At 39.9% G+C, this 17,849-nt stretch overlaps 1 protein-coding gene across 23 annotated transcripts in view; it reads left to right on the plus strand.

Moving 5' to 3' along the window:
- The window catches only part of SLC38A1 (solute carrier family 38 member 1), an 87,018-nt gene that overhangs the window by 12,023 nt on the left and 57,146 nt on the right, over positions 1–17,849 (plus strand). For 17 of the 23 annotated variants that reach the window (XR_010148030.1, XR_010148033.1, XR_001708019.3 and 14 more), the window contains one exon: positions 14,728–14,842. The gene's annotated coding sequence lies outside the window, so the exon portion shown is untranslated. Of the gene's footprint in view, positions 1–1,267; positions 1,346–14,727; positions 14,843–17,849 lie in introns of all 23 variants that reach the window. The other 6 variants (XR_010148034.1, XR_010148031.1, XM_063785720.1 and 3 more) reach the window with 1 other exon arrangement.

Below are 17,849 nucleotides of genomic sequence, written 5' to 3' on the forward strand. Positions count from 1 at the left end.
AAAATGGGAAGCATGAATAATTCACCCCTTGTTTAGCAAATCATCAAGAAATAATCATAATCAGCAACCAGCAGCCCTCGAAGCTGCTCTGTCTATGGAGTAGCCATTTTGCTTTACTCTATGGACTCACCCTGAATTCTTTCTTGTGCGAGATCTAAGAACCCCCTCTTCTGGGGTCTGGATTGGGACCCTTTTCCTGTAACATCTTTCTGGCAACCACGAAGGGGCTATAGTGCAGAAACCCGCAGTAAGTGTTGGGGTCTTGTAACATCTTTCTGGCGACTGTGGAAGCGACTATTGTGAGGAAACCCCTGATCCAAAGGCTAGCTTTGGGTAAGTGGTGGGGTCCTGTGACATCTTTCTGGCCACCGCAGAAGCAACTAGTGAGGAAACCCCCAACTCAAAAGCTAACTTTGAGTAAGTGGTGGGGTCTGGTAACATTTTTCTGCCAAACCCGGAAGGTACAATACTGAAGAAGCCTCCCAACCCAAAGGCAATAGATTGATCAGCCGACTTGGGGTAAGTGGTGGGGTACCTGGGTAAAGAATGGGATTGGGTTAGAGGCCCAACTTAGGAGAGTTAGAGTTTCTCCTAAGACAGAGAGGGTTAAAGCCTCCTCTTGATAAAAGACAAGGACACCCAAATGCGTTAGAGGCCCAAATTAGGAGTGTTAGAAATCCTTCCAAGATTTAGGGGGTTAGAAGTCCCTCTCAGTAAAGTCCTTCTCATAAAATCCCTCCTGGCTAAGAATGGGCTTGTTACTACAGCCTGTTAACTGCTATTCTCTTTGGATTAATCTGCCTGGCAGTCTCTGCTGATGGCTGTGGGTGACAGGATTAGGCATGTACAGAATCTTGGGACACGGAATGCTTTTTCCTCCCTAAAAGGGGAAACTTGAGAGCTGATGGGACTGCTGGAAAAGATCACTTCTTGACTGACAAGTGGCCGCCTGAACTTTTCAGTGGTGCTGCAATGGGTGGGTCTTTTTCTGGCCTCCCTGAGCATTTCGCCTTCTCCACCCTGCCACAGGCAATGCTTTTCTCTCTCTCCTTTCCCTTTATTATCTTTTCTATTACTCAGGGCGACCATCTTACCCAGAGACCACATGTTGAAACTCTTGGTTGGAGGTTGGATTAACAATGATGGGGGCAAGTTTGAGCCTTGCCAGTTTGATATTGGGTGTTAAGCACAGTGGTAATGTCTATGTTTTGTCACACATATTTTGTTCTGGCCAGATGGAAAAAGATAATTTTCCTTTGTGTTGCAGCTTGGCCCCCAGGGCTGTGATGCAGCCAGCCAGGTCTCAGGGAGAGGGAACCCAGAAGCCTGGCATGCTGTCCAAAGGGTAAGAATTTCTTACCAGCCAGACTTCTGGTCTCTCTCTCTCTCTCTCTCTCTGTGTGTGTGTGTGTGTGTGTGTGTGTATGTGTACACGCGCACGCGTGCGCAAACTGGATGAGGTTTCCTTCCGGTCAGTCATGTCCTTGGGAGCTTGACCTTGCAACCACGTGGCAGTACTTTCTCTTGGTCTCTGCCATCACAATGGCAGCCCGGGTTCGGGGTTGAATTCCCAGCTTAAGGGATCATCCTTTGTCTTCTGTTTGTCTATGTATTTATATGTATTATGTGTGTGTAATATAAAAGAATTTTAATTAATTGCTTTAATAATAATAAGCTTAAATCAAATATTTTGTCACATAAGTAAAAAGTGTAATGCCTTTTAGTTCATGTGACTTAAGTAATCTTTGGGAAATAAAAACAGTTTTAAAGATTACTGGTAAAATAAAGACATTTGGTCTAAATTATGCAGGTCAGATATTAAGTTTGCTAAATGCCTTAAGGTCATAAACTGCTGCTTTGACTTTTTTTTTTTTTGAGACAGAACCTCTCTCTGTTGCCCAGGCTGGAGTGCAGTGGCGCGATCTCGATTCATTGCAAGCTCTGCCTCCTAGGTTCATGCCATTCTCCTGCCTCAGCCTCCCAAGTAGCTGGACTACAGGCGCCCGCCACCATGCCCAGCTAATTTTTTGTATTTTTAGTAGAGACAGGGTTTCTTTCACCATGTTAGCCAGGATGGTCTTGATCTGCTGACCTTGTGATCCACCCGCCTTGGCCTCCCAAAGTGGTGGGATTACAGGCTTGAGCCACCACACCCAGCCCTTTGACTTTTGAAAATTGTTCAGTTTACCTACTTTGGCTACTTTGGAGCATTAGATTCTAGATAAGGCCAGGGACATGTGGAGTTAGCCACACCCCGTAGCTATGCTGGAAAAAGTCAGTCCTTATCTGCACTTCCGTGTGCTATCCTAGGCTGCACACCTAGTACATAATTAAAATCCCAAAGTTACCAAGGTTTTCATCAAAAGTAAAAGAGTTAGCATTGTAACATATAATTAAGACTACTGAAAAAACAGTTCTACATGCAAAGTGTGTAAGAAAAGTGAAATGTGTTTTTGGTGAAAGATTATAAGAAGGTATGGGAATGTGGATTTTTCTTGCCCAAATTAAAGGATTAAAGAATTGTTTTCAGTTAGATAGAATAAAGCTGAAGGTTTAAGCAAGTTATGGAAAGTATAAAAAACTAATCTTGTAAAAAAAGATTCTGTATGTGGACATTGGCTAAAACTAAAGGGGTATTATTCATTTTTTCCATAAGTTAGACATTGGAGTAAAAGCACAACAGGTTTTTCTTAGAGGAAAAACCTTCTCATGATCTGTATGTTATTAATAATTATAATTGTTACATAAAATTACTGTGTGCACAGAGGTAACCCAAATTTCCTAGTCAATCGTGGCTTTAATAGTGGCTGTCCTAAAAGATTTTGTTATCCACAGACAATCGTTTTCTTGTTTTAATCCTCTTTAAAAGGTGGTTTTATAATCAACAATAGGACTTTGACAGATGTTCTAAAATGCAAGCTTCTGATAACTTTGGAAATTGTGACATTAGAATAGAAGAAAAACTTTCAGAACTCTCACAGAGAGGTGAAATGTTCATGAATATCAAGAACAGGGGTTAACTAAATTAACCGAAACAATGGAAGACTAAAGTAATCTTTTTGATTTTGCTTAAAATGTTGCTGACCCTTTGTTTTGTTTTTCAGAGTCAAGGAAACTTTTGAGCTATTTACAGCTTGTAGCAATTATGTAAAGTATACTCCTCTGAACAAAATTTGGAGCATGTTTGTTTCTCTCTACCTGATTTCCCCAGAATCTGGAAACTATCTGGGAGTATTCTCAACTTTTAGCAATATAGTTATTTGCATAAGTGCAATAAGAATCTGTTTTCTTTTGTAACAGGACACAATTGGAGAAACTGGTTATTTTACCAAGGCTTTGACTGGAACAGCATGCTTTCCTTTAAGGAATCAAACTTGACTTGTAAAGCCAAGCAAATCCCTTTGGGGAATTGGCCTCATACTTGCCTACACAGACCTCAAAAGGAGAGAAATTTACCCAACTCATAGGTATTTGAGGGTTCAAACTCATTGCAAGGCTTGGTTCTAAAAAGTCTTATCTGAGATTCCTTCTATGGAGCAGAGTTCCATCAAAGCGAAATTACAAAAGGCTTATGTGAAAAATAATTATTCTTGCTGCACTTTATACAAAAAATCAGGCCAAGTATAATAAAGCAAATCAGTGTTACTATGATTTGTCTTTAGTAAAAAATGGGAAACTGGAGAGAGAAACTGTGTTTCAAGAATTATGCTACACTTGTTATTAAATTCTAGTCTCATCAGTTGCTTTTAAGTTAGTTGCTGCAATTTATTCCTGTGAACCAACCAGTGATCTCTAGCTGCTGCTCAGAAGAAACAAGAGGGATGAGTAATGTAAACATCTGGATCAATATTCCAATTCTGGACATATTGGAATCATCTAGCAATGTCATATCAGCTTGGTTCCAACAGTTGCCCTTATAATTTGGAAAGCCTTATAATTTAGTTTACTTGAGATAATTTTTACTTATTTTGCTTTACTCTTGTGGAATACATTGCTACGGCACTCTGTATAGGCATAAGGATAAGCTTACTCAATGTTTTCTTAAATTGAACACTTATTCATCTTCCAAATATTACTTTTTGTCGGAACTTAAGAGTCATGAATGTCCCTCACCATACTGATGCTTTCTGACTGAGCTCGTCTCTACCCTGAACACAAGATATTCTCATAGTTAGGTAGGAATACCATCACCCCTATTCAGCCTGAAGAAGTTACTAAAGATGGATTTTCATCCCTGTGCAGCCCTTAGGATTAAGGGTTCTCTTATCAAAGGGAGGGGGGAAATGTCAGAGGCATGTGAACCAGAGCAACTCCATTTTAAATAGGAGCTGAGTAAAATGAGGCTGAGAGCCACTGAGCTGCATTTCCAGATGGTTAAAGCATTCTAAGTCACAGAATGAGATAGGAGGTTAGCACAAAGTACAGGTCGTAAAGACCTTAATGATAAAACAGGTTGCAGTAAAGAAGCTGACTAAAACCCACCAAAACCAAGATGGTGATGAGAGTGACCTCTGGTCGTCCTCACTGCTACACTCTCACCAGTGCCATGACAGTTTACAAATGCCATGGCAACATCTGGAAGTTGCCCTATATGGTCTAAAAAGGGGAGGCATGAATAATCCACTTTGTTTAGCATATCATCAACAAATAACCATAAAAATGGGCAACCAGCAGCCCTTAGGGCTGCTCTGTCTGTGGAGTAGCCATTCTTTTATTCCTTTACTTTCTTAATAATCTTGCTTCTGCTTTGCACCTTGGGCTTGCCCTGAATTCTTTCTTTCCTGAGATCCAAGAACCCTCTTTTGGGGTCCAGATCAGGACCCCTTTCTTGTAACACCTCTGGTCCCAAACATTTTTGATAAGAAATACTCAAACTGTATTAACTACAGTCCTCATGTTGTACATTTGCTCCCTAGACTTATTCATCCTACACATCTGCAACTTCATATCCTTTGACCTACATCTCCACATTTCCTCCCCAAACTCTTTATAACAACTGTTTTATTCTCTATGTCTGTGTATCAGACTTTTTTTTTTTTTCAAAAAAAGATACCATGTATACATGAGATCATGCAGTATTTTTCTTTCTGTTTCTGGATTGTTTTACTTACCATTATGTCCTCCAGATTCATCCAGGTTGTGGCAAATGAGAGGATCCCCTTCTTTTTTAAGGTTGAATAACATTTTATTTTATATGTGCCTGTGTTTCTTATCCATTCACATCCATGGGCACTTAGATTGTTTCCATATCTTGGCTATTGTGAATAATGCTGCAATGAACATAGAAAGAACATTTCTATGTGCATAGAAAAACCATGGAAGGCCATACAACAATTATATATATATATGCAGTGATCATCTCTGCTTGCTGAGATAACAGGTGAACTTTTTTCTTTTTGGTTGTTTTATTCCATTTGAAAAATTGTATTTTCTAACACTTATACCAAATCTATATTAATTAATTCATTCATGTATTTATTTTTAAATAAATTAATTAGCATTTATTTATTAATAAAGAATGAATATATTTTATTATACTTCTAGGGTATATATATTATAGTTCTAGGGTACATGTGCACAACGTGCAGGTTTGTTACATATGTATACATGTGCCATGTTGGTTTGCTGCACCCATTAATTCGTCATTTACATTGGGTATTTCTCGTAATGCTATCCCTCCCCCAGGCCCCCACCCTGTGACAGGCCCCGGTGTGTGATGTTCCCCTCCCTGTGTCCAACTGTTCTCATTGTTCAATGCCACCTATGAGTGAGAACATACAGTGTTTGATTTTCTGTCCTTGTGATAGTTTGCTGAGAATGATGGTTTCCAGCTTCATTCATGTCCCTTCAAAGGACATGAACTCATCCTTTTTTATGGCTGCATAGTATTCCATGGTGTATATGTGCCACATTTTCTTAATCCAGTCTATCATCGATGGACATTTGGGTTGGTTCCAAGTGTTTCCTATTGTGAATAGTGCCGCAATAAACATACGTGTGCATGTGTCTTTACAGTAGCAAGATTTATAATCCTTTGGGTATATACCCAGTAATGGGATTGCTGGGTCAAATGGTATTTCTGGTTCTAGATCCTTGAGGAATTGCCACACTGTCTTCCACAATGGTTGAACTAATTTACACTCCCACCAACAGTGTAAAAGCATTCCTATTTCTCCACATCCTCTCCAGCCTCTGTTGTTTCCTGACTTTTTAAATGACCACCATTCTAACTGGAGTGAGATGGTATCTCATTGTGGTTTTGATTTGCATTTCTCTGATGACCAGTGATAATGAGCATTTTTTTCATGTGTCTGTTGGCTCCATAAATGTCTTTTTTGAGAAGTGTCTGTTCATATCCTTTGCCCACTCTTTGCTGGGGTTGTTTGTTTTTTTCTTGAAAATTTATTTAAGTTCTTTGTAGATTCTGGATATGAGCCCTTTGTCAGATGGGTAGATTTTCTCCCATTCTGTAGGTTGCCTGTTCACTCTGATAGTAGTTTCTTTTGCTGTGCTGAAGCTCTTTAGTTTAATTAGATCCCATTTATCAATTTTGGCTTTTGTTGCCATTGCTTTTGGTGTTTTAGTCATGAAGTCCTTGCCCATGCCTATGTCCTGAATGGTATTACCTAGGCTTTCTTCTAGGGTTTTTATGGTTTCAGGTCTAACACTTAGGTCTTTAATCCATCTTGAATTAATTTTTGTATAACGTGTCAAGAAGGGATCCAGTTTCAGCTTTCTACACATGGCTAGTCAGTTTTCCCAGCACCATTTATTAAATAGTGAATCCTTTCCCCATTTCTTGTTTTTGTCAGGTTTGTCAAAGATCAGATGGTTGTAGATGTGTAGTGTTAATTCTGAGGCCTCTGTTCTGTTCCATTGGTCCATATATCTGTTTTGGTACCAGTACCATGCTGTTTTGATTACTGTAGCCTTGTAGCATAGTTTGAAGTCAGGTAGCGTGATGCCTCCAGCTTTGTTCTTTTTGCTTAAGATTGTCTTGGCAATGTGGGCTCTTTTTTGGTTCCATATGAACTTTAAAGTAGTTTTTTTTCCAATTCTGTGAAGAAAGTCATTGGTAGCTTGATGAGGATGGCATTGAATCTATACATTACCTTGGGCAGTATGGCCATTTACACAATATCAATTCTTCCTATCCATGAGCATGGAATGTTAGTCCATTTGTTTGTGTCCTCTTTTATTTCGTTGAGCAGTAGTTTGTAGTTCTCCTTGAAGAGGTCCTTCACATCCCTTGTAAGTTGGATTCCTAGGTATTTTATTCTCTTTGTAGCAATTGTGAATGGGAGTTCACTCATGATTTGGCTCTCTGTTTGTCTGTCTGTTATTGGTGTATAGGAATGGTTGTGATTTTTGCACATTGATTTTGTAACCTGATACTTTGCTGAAGTTGCTTATCAGCTTAAGGAGATTTTGGGCTAAGATGAAGGGGTTTTCTAAATATACAATCATGTCATCTGCAAATAGGGACAGTTTGACTTTGTCTTTTCCTAATTGAATACACTTTATTCCTTTCTCTTGCCTGATTGCCCTGGCCAGAACTTCCAACACTGTGTTGAATAGGAGTGGTAAGAGCGGGCATCCCTGTCTTGTGCCAGTTTTCAAAGGGAATGCTTCCAGTTTGTGCCCATTTGGTATGATATTGGCTGTGGGTTTGTCATAAATAGCTCTTGTTATTTTGAGAAACATTCCATCAATACCCAGTTGATTGAGAGTTTTTAGCCTGAAGCGCTGTTCAATTTTGTCAAAGGCCTTTTCTGCATCTATTGAGCTAATCATGTGGTTTTTGTGGTTGGTTCTGTTTATGTGATGGATTAGGTTTATTGATTTGCGTATGTTGAACCAACCTTGCATCCCAGAGATGAAGTCAATTTGATTGTGGTGGATAAGGCTTTTGATGTGCTCCTGGATTTTATTTGCCAGTATTTTATTGAGGATTTTCGCATCAATGTTCATCAGGGATATTGGCCTAAAATTCTCTTTTTTCGTTGTGTGTCTACCAGGCTTTGGTATCAGATGATGAGGGCCTCATAAAATGAGTTAGGGAGGATTTCCTCTTTTTCCATTAATTAGAATAGTTTCAGGAGGAATGGTACCAGCTCCTCTTTGTACCTCTGGTAGAATTCGTCTGTGAATCTGTCTGGTCCTGGACTTCTTTTACTTGGTAGGCTATTAATTATTGCCTCAATTTCACAGCCTGTTATTGGTCTATTCAGAGATTCCACTTCTTCCTGGTTTAGTGTTGAGAGGGTGTATGTGCCCAGGAATTCAGCCATTTTTCCTAGATTTTTCTGGTTTATCTGTGTAGAGGTGTTTATAGTATTCTCTGATGGTAGTTTGTATTTCTGTGGGATTGGTGGTGATATCCCCTTTATCATTTTTTATTGCATCTATTTGATTCTTCTCTCTTTTCTTCTTTATTAGTCTTGCTAGTGGTCTATCAATTGTGATGATCTTTTCAAAAAACCAGCTCCAGGATTCATTGATTTTTTGAAGGGTTTTTTTGTATCTCTATCTCCTTCAATTCTGCTCCGATCTTAGTTATTTCTTACCTTCTGCTAGCTTTTGAATTTGTTTGCTTTTGCTTCTCTAGTTCCTCTAATTGTGATGTTAGGGTGTTGATTCTAGCTCTTTCCTGCTTTCTCTTGTGGGCATTTGGTGCTATAAATTTCCCTGTACACACTGCTTTAAATGTGTCCCAGAGATTCTGGTATGATGTGTCTTTGTTCTCATTGGCTTCAAAGAACATATTTATTTGTGCCTTCATTTTGTTATTTACCCAGTAGTCATTCAGGAGCAGGTTGCTCAGTTTCCATGTAGTTGTGCGGTTTTGAGTGAGTTTCTTTTTTTTTTTTTTTTTTTTTTTAGGCGGAGTCTCACTCTGTCACCCTGTCTGGAGTGCAGTGGCACGATCTTGGCTCACTGCAAACTCTGCCTCCCAGGTTCAAGCGATTCTCCTGCCTCAGCCTCCCAAGTAGCTGGGACTACAGGCACCCGCCACCGCACCTGGTTAATTTTTTGTATTTTTAGTAGAGACGGGGTTTCAATGTGTTAGCCAGGATGGTCTCGATCTCCTGACCTCGTAATCTGCCCGCCTCGGCCTCCCAAAGTGCTGAGATTACAGGCGTGAGCCATCACTCCTGGCCTTGAGTGAGTTTCTGAATCCTGAGTTCTAATTTGATTGCACTGTGGTCTGAGAGACAGTTTGTTGTGATTTCTGTTCTTTTACATTTGCTGAGGAGTGCTTTACTTCCAACTATGTGGTCAATTTTGGAATAAGTGCGATGTGGTGCTGAGAAGAATGTATATTCTGTTGATTTGGGGTGGAGAGTTCTGTAGATATCTATTAGTTCCACTTGGTGCAAAGATGAGTTCAAGTCTTGGATATCCTTGTTAACCTTCTGTCTCGTTGATCTGTCTAATGGGTGTTAAAGCCTCCCATTATTATTGTGTGGGAGTCTAAGTCTCTTTGCAGGTCTCTAAGGACTTGCTTTATGAGTCTGGGTGCTCCTGTATTGGGTACATATATATTTAGGATAGTTAGCTCTTCTTGTTGAATTGATCCCTTTACCATTATGTAATGGCCTTCTTTGTCTCTTTTGATCTTTGTTCGTTTAAAGTCTGTTTTATCAGAGACTAGGATTGCAACCCCTACTTTTTTTTGCTTTCCATTTGCTTGGTAGATCTTCCTCCATCCCTATATTTTGAGCTTATGTGTGTCTTTGCACGTGAGATGGGTCTCTTGAATACAGCACACTTACGGGTCTTGAGTCTTTATCCAATTTGCCAGTCTGTGTCTTTTAATTGGGGCATTTAGCCCATTTACATGTAAGGTTAATATTGTTATGTGTGAGTTTGATCCTGTCATTATGATGTTAGTTGGTTATTTTGCTCGTTAATTGATGTAGTTTCTTCACAGCATCGATGGTCTTTACAATTTGGCATGTTTTTGCAGTGGCTGGTACTGGTTGTTCCTTTCCATGTTTAGTGCTTCCTTCAGGAGCTCTTGTATGGCAGGCCTGGTGGTGACAAAATCTCTCAGCATTTGCTTGTCTGCAAAGGATTTTATTTCTCCTTCACTTATGAAGCTTAGTTTGGCTGGATATGAAATTCTGGGTTGAAAATTCTTTTCTTTAAGAATGTTGAATATTGGCCCCCACTCTCTTCTGGCTTGTAGAGTTTCTGCTGAGAGATCTGCTGTTAGTCTGATGGGCTTCCCTTTGTGGGTAACCCGACCTTTCTCTCTGGCTGCCCTTAACATTTTTGCCTTCATTTCAACTTTGGTGAATCTGACAATTATGTGTCTTGGAGTTGCTCTTCTTGAAGACTATCTTTGTGGTGTTCTCTGTATTTCCTAAATTTGAGTGTTGGCCTGCCATGCTAGGTTGTGGAAGTTCTCCTGAACAATATCCTGAAGAGTGTTTTCTAACTTTGTTTCATTTTCCCTGTCACTTTCACGTACACCAGTCAAACGTAGATTTGGTCTCTTCACATAGTCCCATATTTCTTGGAGGCTTTGTTCATTTCTTTTTTCTGTTTTTCCTCTAAACTTCTCTTCTCACTTTATTTCATTAATTTGGTCTTCAATCACTGATACCCTTTCTTCCACTTGATCGAATTGGCTGTTGAAGCTTGTGCATACATCACATAGTTCTCGTGCCATGGTTTTCAGCTCCATCAGGTCATTTGTGGTCTTCTCTACACTGTTTATTTTAGTTAGCCATTCATCTAATGTTTTTTCAAGGTTTTTAGCTTCCTTGTGATGGGATAGAACATCCTCCTTTAGCTTGGAGAAGTTTGTTATTACCGACCTTCTGAAGCCTACTTCGGCCAACTTGTCAAACTCATTCTCCGTCCAGCTTTGTTCCATTGCTGGCGAGGAGTCGCCATCCTTTGGAGGAGAAGAGGCGCTCTGGTTTTTAGAATTTTCAGCTTTTCTCCTCCGTTTTTTCCCCATCTTTGTGGTTTTATCTACCTTTGGTCTTTGATATTGGTGACCTACAGATGGGGTTTTGGTGTGGATGTCCTTTTTGTTGATGTTGATGCTATTCCCCTCTGTTTATTAGTTTTCCTTTTAACAGTCAGGTCCCTCAGCTGCAGGTCTGTTGGAATTTGCTGGAGGTTCTTTCCAGACCCTGTTTGCCCAGGTATCACCAGTGGAGGCTGCAGAACAGCAAATATTGCAGAACAGCAAATATTGCTGCCTGATCCTTCCTCTGGAAGCTTCGTCCAAGAGGGGCTCCTGCTTGTATGAGGTGTCAGTCAGCCCCTACTAGGAGGTGTCTCCCAGTTAGGCTAAACGGGGGTCAGGGACCCACTTGAGGAGGCAGTCTGTCTGTTCTCAGAGCTCAAACGTCATGCTGGGAGAACCACTGCTCTCTTCAGAGCTGTCAGACAGGTACGTTTAAGTCTGCAGAAGTTTCTGCTGCCTTTTCTTCAGCTATGCTCTGCCCCCAGAGGTGGGGTCTATAGAGACAGCAAGCCTTGCTCCGCTGTGGTGGGCTCCACCCAGTTCGAGCTTCCTTGGCTGCTTTGTTTATCTATTCAAGCCTCAGAAATGGTGGACACCCCTTCCGCTGCCAGGTTGCTGCCTGGCAAGTCAATCTCAGACTGCTGCACTAGCAGCGAGCAAGGTTCTGTGGGCATGGGACCTGCCGATCCAGGCGCAGGATACAATCTCCTGGTTTGCTGTTTGCTAAGACCTTTGGAAAAGCACAGTATTTGAGTGGGAATGTCCTGTTTTTCCATGTACAGTCTGTCACGGCTTCCCTTGGCCTGACGAGGGAAATTCCCAGACCCCTTGCACTTCCTGAGTGAGGCAAGACCCCGCCCTGCTTCGCCTCACCCTCTGTGGGCTGTACCCACTGTCCAACCAGTCCCAATGAGATGAACCAGGTACCTCAGTTGGAAATGCAGAAATCACCTGTCTTCTGCTTTGTTCACGCTGGGAGCTGCAGAAGGGAGCTGTTCCTATTTGGCCCTCTTTGAACGGACCGTGACAGAGATCAAGAAATAATATTTTTTAAAAGATCCTCTTCTGTTCTTGAAAATGCTTACAATACAATACACAATTTAAAAAGTAGGCTAAAAACAATCTAAAATCACCAATGCTAAATTTAAAAAGAGAAGGAAGAGGGACTAGAGCTAGAGAAAGGAAATAAAAATAAAAAAGGAAGAAAAATCTCAACAGTGGCCCATTTGGGGGTGGTAGAATTTCTTTTACAATATCTGTTCTGAAGATTCTACAGTGAGTATGTGTTACTTTTATTTATTTTTTGAGACAGGGTCTCACTCTGTTACCCAGGTTGGAGCATAGTGGCATGATCACAGCTCAGTGGAGTCTTGACCTCCCCAGGCTCAGCGCACATGTCTTTATGAGGTGGTGATTTCATTTTCTTTGGGTATATATCCAGAAGTGGGATTACTGTGTTATATGAAACAGTAAAGTTCTACTTTTAATTTTGTTAGGAACCTCCATACTGTTTTCTATAATGGCGCACCAAACTACCTTCCCTCCAACAGTGTACAAAGATTTCCTTTTCTCCATACCCTTGCCAACACTTGTTATCTCTTGACTTTTGATAATGGCTGTCCTAAGAGCTGTGAGGTGATAGCTCATTGCAGTATGGATTTGCATTACCCTGACAGTTAATAATGTTGAGCACCTTTTCACATACTTGTGGCCATTTTTGTGTATTCTTTGGAGAAATGTCTACTAATACTTTCTCAAAATCACTGACCTAGCTTATATAATTGATTCTCAGGAGTTGAGCTAGCAGAGGTCTGATTATATTAGTTCTTCACAATAAAAAACCAATGATGATTCATAATAAGTTTTAGAATTAAGTGTATGTGGCAAGATATGTAGTGCTACCCAATTTTTGTTATTTTTTGGGTTTGATAGTGATGCAGTGGTATTGTTTAAGAAGGAAGTTCTTGCCTTTTAGAGATTCTTGCTGAAATATTTATAGATGATATGTTATCAAGGACCTGCTGCAAAATAATTCCAGGTGATGGTGGGCATAAAAAAATCTAACAAGACAGGCCTGAATTGATAATTGAAGTTGGTATATGGGAGTTCATTATACCATTGTCTACTTTTACCATGTGTTTAAAATTTCCAGTAATAAAAAAAATTTTAAGGGAGAAATAAAATTAAGGATATCAGTCAGGGTTTAGTTTCATTTAATAGAGATCTGTTTATGCTAAGGAAAACAGATTTAATACAGGGAATTCAGTGCCTAAAAATTTGTTAAAATTACTGGCAGTGCAGGCTCTAGGCTGGGCCTCTAGGAATAATTAACATAACACATTCAACTGGCTTGCTAAGGTTAAATGCTATCTGTGCCTCCTTCAGGAAGTCTGGAAATCAGGAAGCCATTATCTCAAGTGCATGCTAGAGGAACACATCACTTGAGCCAAATCTGATGATCAAGAATCATAGCCACCACTGTTGGCTCCAGGGCTACCTGCTGCTGCAGCACCTGCTAGAATGGTACCAGTAAAGTGGATGCCTTGCTCTGGCCACCACCACTCTCCCATTGGTGGAATCTAAATTATATCTAGAAACCTAGCTGCAAGGGAGTGTGGGAAATGTAGTTTTCAACTTTCTATCCTTTATAGAACTGGACTAAAAAGAGGTGGGAACAAATATTGAGTGGACCAATCCAGCACAAAGTGTTAGCAATTAGGCTGCCAGTACTGTCTTCGGTACAAGGAAAGTCTTCTCTCTCCCCCAATCTAATATTACCTATTGTTAGACACAGTTCAGGTCCTATCTCTTTATTAAATTAAGACTTACCTGATCTCTCCTGGCCTCATTGATTTCTCCACCATTCTACTTCCCTTTCTTCTTTCCTTCCTTGCTTCCTTCCCTCCTTCATGCATGTATGCACTGTGTAGGTATGTGTGTCTCTGAACCAGACTTATTCTTCGTTCTGCCATGTAGTTTAGTCTATATCATGCAATTGTTTTGAGGTACAGTGTCATTTTAGATGGGTTGGTCTTGCTTGGTTAAATAGGCTCTAAGTGACTTAAGGCCAGATAAGTTTCTTTGTGTATCCTCTCCTTTGATCTATAACGCCATGCAGTATAAATAGCAAGATTATGTATCTTACATTGGTACTATTAATAAATTGTACCAATAAGCATAACAAGAAATTGATGCCTTCCTTAAGTACCTCACAAGGTTGTGGTAAGGATCAGAAATGTTCTGTGCTAAATAAATTGTAATTCATAACCTATTATAAATGTTGACAGATAGTAATTACGGTTGTGTTAACACCAAGATCTTCACATGATGACCCTAGTCTGCCTTTTAATTAATCGTATAGCCTGATGATTATTTCTATTTTTTAGTGAAACTATAGTTCTTTGTTTCTTGAACTCAATCTGCACTTCCTGCCTCTGTGCCGTTGACCATGTTCTCCCTCCACTGAGAAGTCTCAGCTCAGGCCCCATCTCCATCTGTCAGTCTTCTCTCCACCAAGCAGTCTGAATGTCCAGCAATAACCAGTTAGATGTCAATTTCTGGCAGAGTTAACCAAGTATCAACAGTAATGGTGTAGACCTGTGCTTACTGACATAACTCAGGATAGGAAATGATATCTTGTTAAGTGAAAAAAATGTTTTAAAAACTCAATGTTTGGTATAATTTCCATTTTTGTAAATGTGTATATATTTTTTATTTGTGCTCATTCTTTCATTTGACAGATATTTATTGAGTGTCTACTGTGTGCCAGGCACTATATCTATGTGCATAGAAAAACCCTGGAAGGCCATACAACAATATATATAGAGTGATCGTCTCTGCTTGCTGAGCTAACAGGTGAACTTTTTTCTTTTTGCTCATTTTATTCCATTTGAAAAATTGTATTTTCTAACTTTTCTACCAAACCTATATTAGTTAATTCATTCATTCATTTATTCATTTATTTTTTAATAAATTAGTATTTATTAATAAATAACTAATATTTTTTAGAATAATCACTTCTGTTCTTCAAAATGCTTACAATATGATACTCAATGAAAAAAGTAGGCTAAAAACAATCTAAAATCACCAATGCTAAACTTAAAAAAGAGAAGGAAGAGGAGCTAGAGCTAGAGAAAGGAAAGGAAAAGAGAAAAGGAAGAAAAATCTTAACAGTGGCCCATTTGGGGGTGGTAGAATTTCTTTTACAATATCTGTTCTAAAGATTCTACAGTGAGTATGTGTTGCTTTTATTTATTTTTTGAGACAGGGTCTCACTCTGTTGCCCAGGTTGGAGCACAGTGGCATGATCACATTTCAGTGGAGCTTTGACCTCCCTAGGCTCAGATGATCTCCCACCACAGCCTCTCAAGTAGCTGGGACCACAGGCACGTGCTACACACCCAGCTAATGTTTTGTTTTGATTTTTTTTGGTGTTGTTTTGTTTTTTTGTTGTTGTTTGTTTTTTGTAGAGACGGGGTTTTGCCATGTTGTCTCAAATTCTTGGGCTTAAGTGATCTGCCTGCCTGGGCATCCCAAAGTGTTGAGATTACAAATATGAGCCACCATGCCCAGCCATTGTATTACTTTTAGAATTAGGAAAAAAAAATTTCAAGGTCCAATCCAAATGTGACTTTTCTATGAAGCTGCCTGAGATCCCTGCATTTAACATTTTTCAAGCTTTTTCAATCCCTTCATCACTTAGTGCTCAATAAATATATGATAAGTTGAACTGATACTATTTTTGCAAGTGTGGCCTTGGTGATAGGTGTCATTAATTTTGTTAATTTTTCTCTTCAATTTCCATTTTGATTTTCAAGAACAAGTTAGGTTTCAGAGAGGTTATTTAATAATAATAAAAAATTATTCTTTGTGATTAATTTGTACTAGTATTTGCATAATATTGACCTAATTTTAGTGACCAGGACTTCATCTGTTGTTTTCATTCTTTTGCCTTCTTCTCTGTTTCTTACTAGTTTTACACATGTGCACGTGTGTGTGATATGCATACACACACTCACATATATATACATACATATGTATTTTTAATATGAAAATTTAAACAGTAGACTCGGGATCTATTATTAGTCAATCCTTTCTTACCACAGAAAATTTTTGTCTGGTGCCCTATTTCCTTCCATTTTGTAGAGAGAAAAGTCTCCTTAACCCAGATTGGAAATGCCATCCACTGAATTAACTTTCTATCAGCCCTGTAATATCACTTCAGTAGCCTGGGATGTAGTCACACAAGAGGGAGTCAGTGTGGCAAGACTTTTAGAAATTACCCAGTCTAGCCCATTTGGACAGCTTTCATCAAAGAGGGCCAAGGGGTAAGAGTGGGGTTCAACCATTTTAATTCATTTCAGCTTTTGCAACATAAGGCAGATGGTAAAACATCACCACTGCATGAAGGTACCAGAAACAATCAGAAATGGGCCAGTCTCTAGCACCACCACTGTGGTTAGAGGAATCAGCCTCAGACCAGGAGTCATGAGGTCAAATCTCCCTGTCCTGGCTCTCCTCCTTCTTGAGGAGGTGCCTTGCCCTGAAGACAAGACAAGGTTCCTAGAATCTGAGATGTTATAAACATGTGTATATTATGACACATTACAGGATCCTGAAACCAGGGAAGTTTTATTCTAGATAGGAGACTGTGTGAATGAAAAGAATAATGTGTGGCCTGGCTGTGGAAAGAGGAAAAGAGGGGGATACCTGGAAAAGTTATCATTCTAAGGCACTTTCTGTGGGTCTTCAAAATAATAGAAATTAGTAAGATGCTTCTTGAAATATTACTTAGTTGGGCGCATTGGGGTTTGACCCTTAACTAGGCTATAGCCATCTTCTGGAATTTAGGATCAGACAAAATTCAAAACATTGTCCAAGGGGATTTGCTAATGACATTAAAAAAAAAAAAAAAACCAGCTCATTGACATTCTGCTTCATTCCATGGTCCCCATCACTTTGCTGAGAGTATCACGGTGAGGCTCCCCATGCATTATACGCCTTGCTTTTGAAGTTGCATTTGCCTCTGTGGCCATCTGCTTTTTAGACAAGATTGGGCACATTCAGGGTGGCATGGCCATAGACAAGCCATCTGCTTTTTAATTCGTGAGGCTGCTGTGCCCCCAAAATTCTTTTTCTCCCTCCCTACTTACTATGGGTGATCCCTCAGAAACTTAAACCACAGTCATCCATATGGGAGAAAATGTGAACTCTGGAAGTTTTTCATTTCTGATGAGTAATATAGTAGCAGTTGGATTAAACCAAATCCTTTGAGTATGAGTTTTTAATTCCCTAATTCCCTGAGATAAAGTGATTTCATTGAAGAGATTGATTTAATCTCTTGCAGTTGATGGATACACTACTTGCAAAATTTCAAAACATAAATTTGTTGTTTACTGGTTGACTACCAGGGTTGCATGCTTGATCCCAGGATTTGCATTTTTCTTTAAGCTGGGATTGCTAAACCGAAGGTGCTTTTGTTTCTGTGCAGTCTGTACCAGCTATGTGTGTGCTCTGCGATCTGACACATTAAAATAACGGAATCACTTTCATTTTAAAAGCACTGCTTCAGGCCGGGTGCGGTGGCTCACGCCTGTAATTTGAACACTTTGGGAGGCTGAGGAGGGCGGATCACCTGAGGTCAGTAGTTCGAGACCAGCCTGACCAACATGGAGAAACCTGTCTCTACTAAAAATACAAAAATTTGCCGGGCGTGGTGGCGCATGCCTGTAATCACAGCTACTTGGGAGGCTGAGGCAGGAGAATCGCTTGAACCAGGGAAGCAGAGGTTGCAGTGAACCGAGACTGTGCCATTGCACTCCAGCCTGGGCAACAAGAGCGAGACTCCATCTCAAAGAACAAC

This window comes from Pan troglodytes, chromosome 10 (genome assembly GCF_028858775.2).
Source record: "Pan troglodytes isolate AG18354 chromosome 10, NHGRI_mPanTro3-v2.0_pri, whole genome shotgun sequence".
Classification (NCBI taxonomy): domain Eukaryota; kingdom Metazoa; phylum Chordata; class Mammalia; order Primates; family Hominidae; genus Pan; species Pan troglodytes.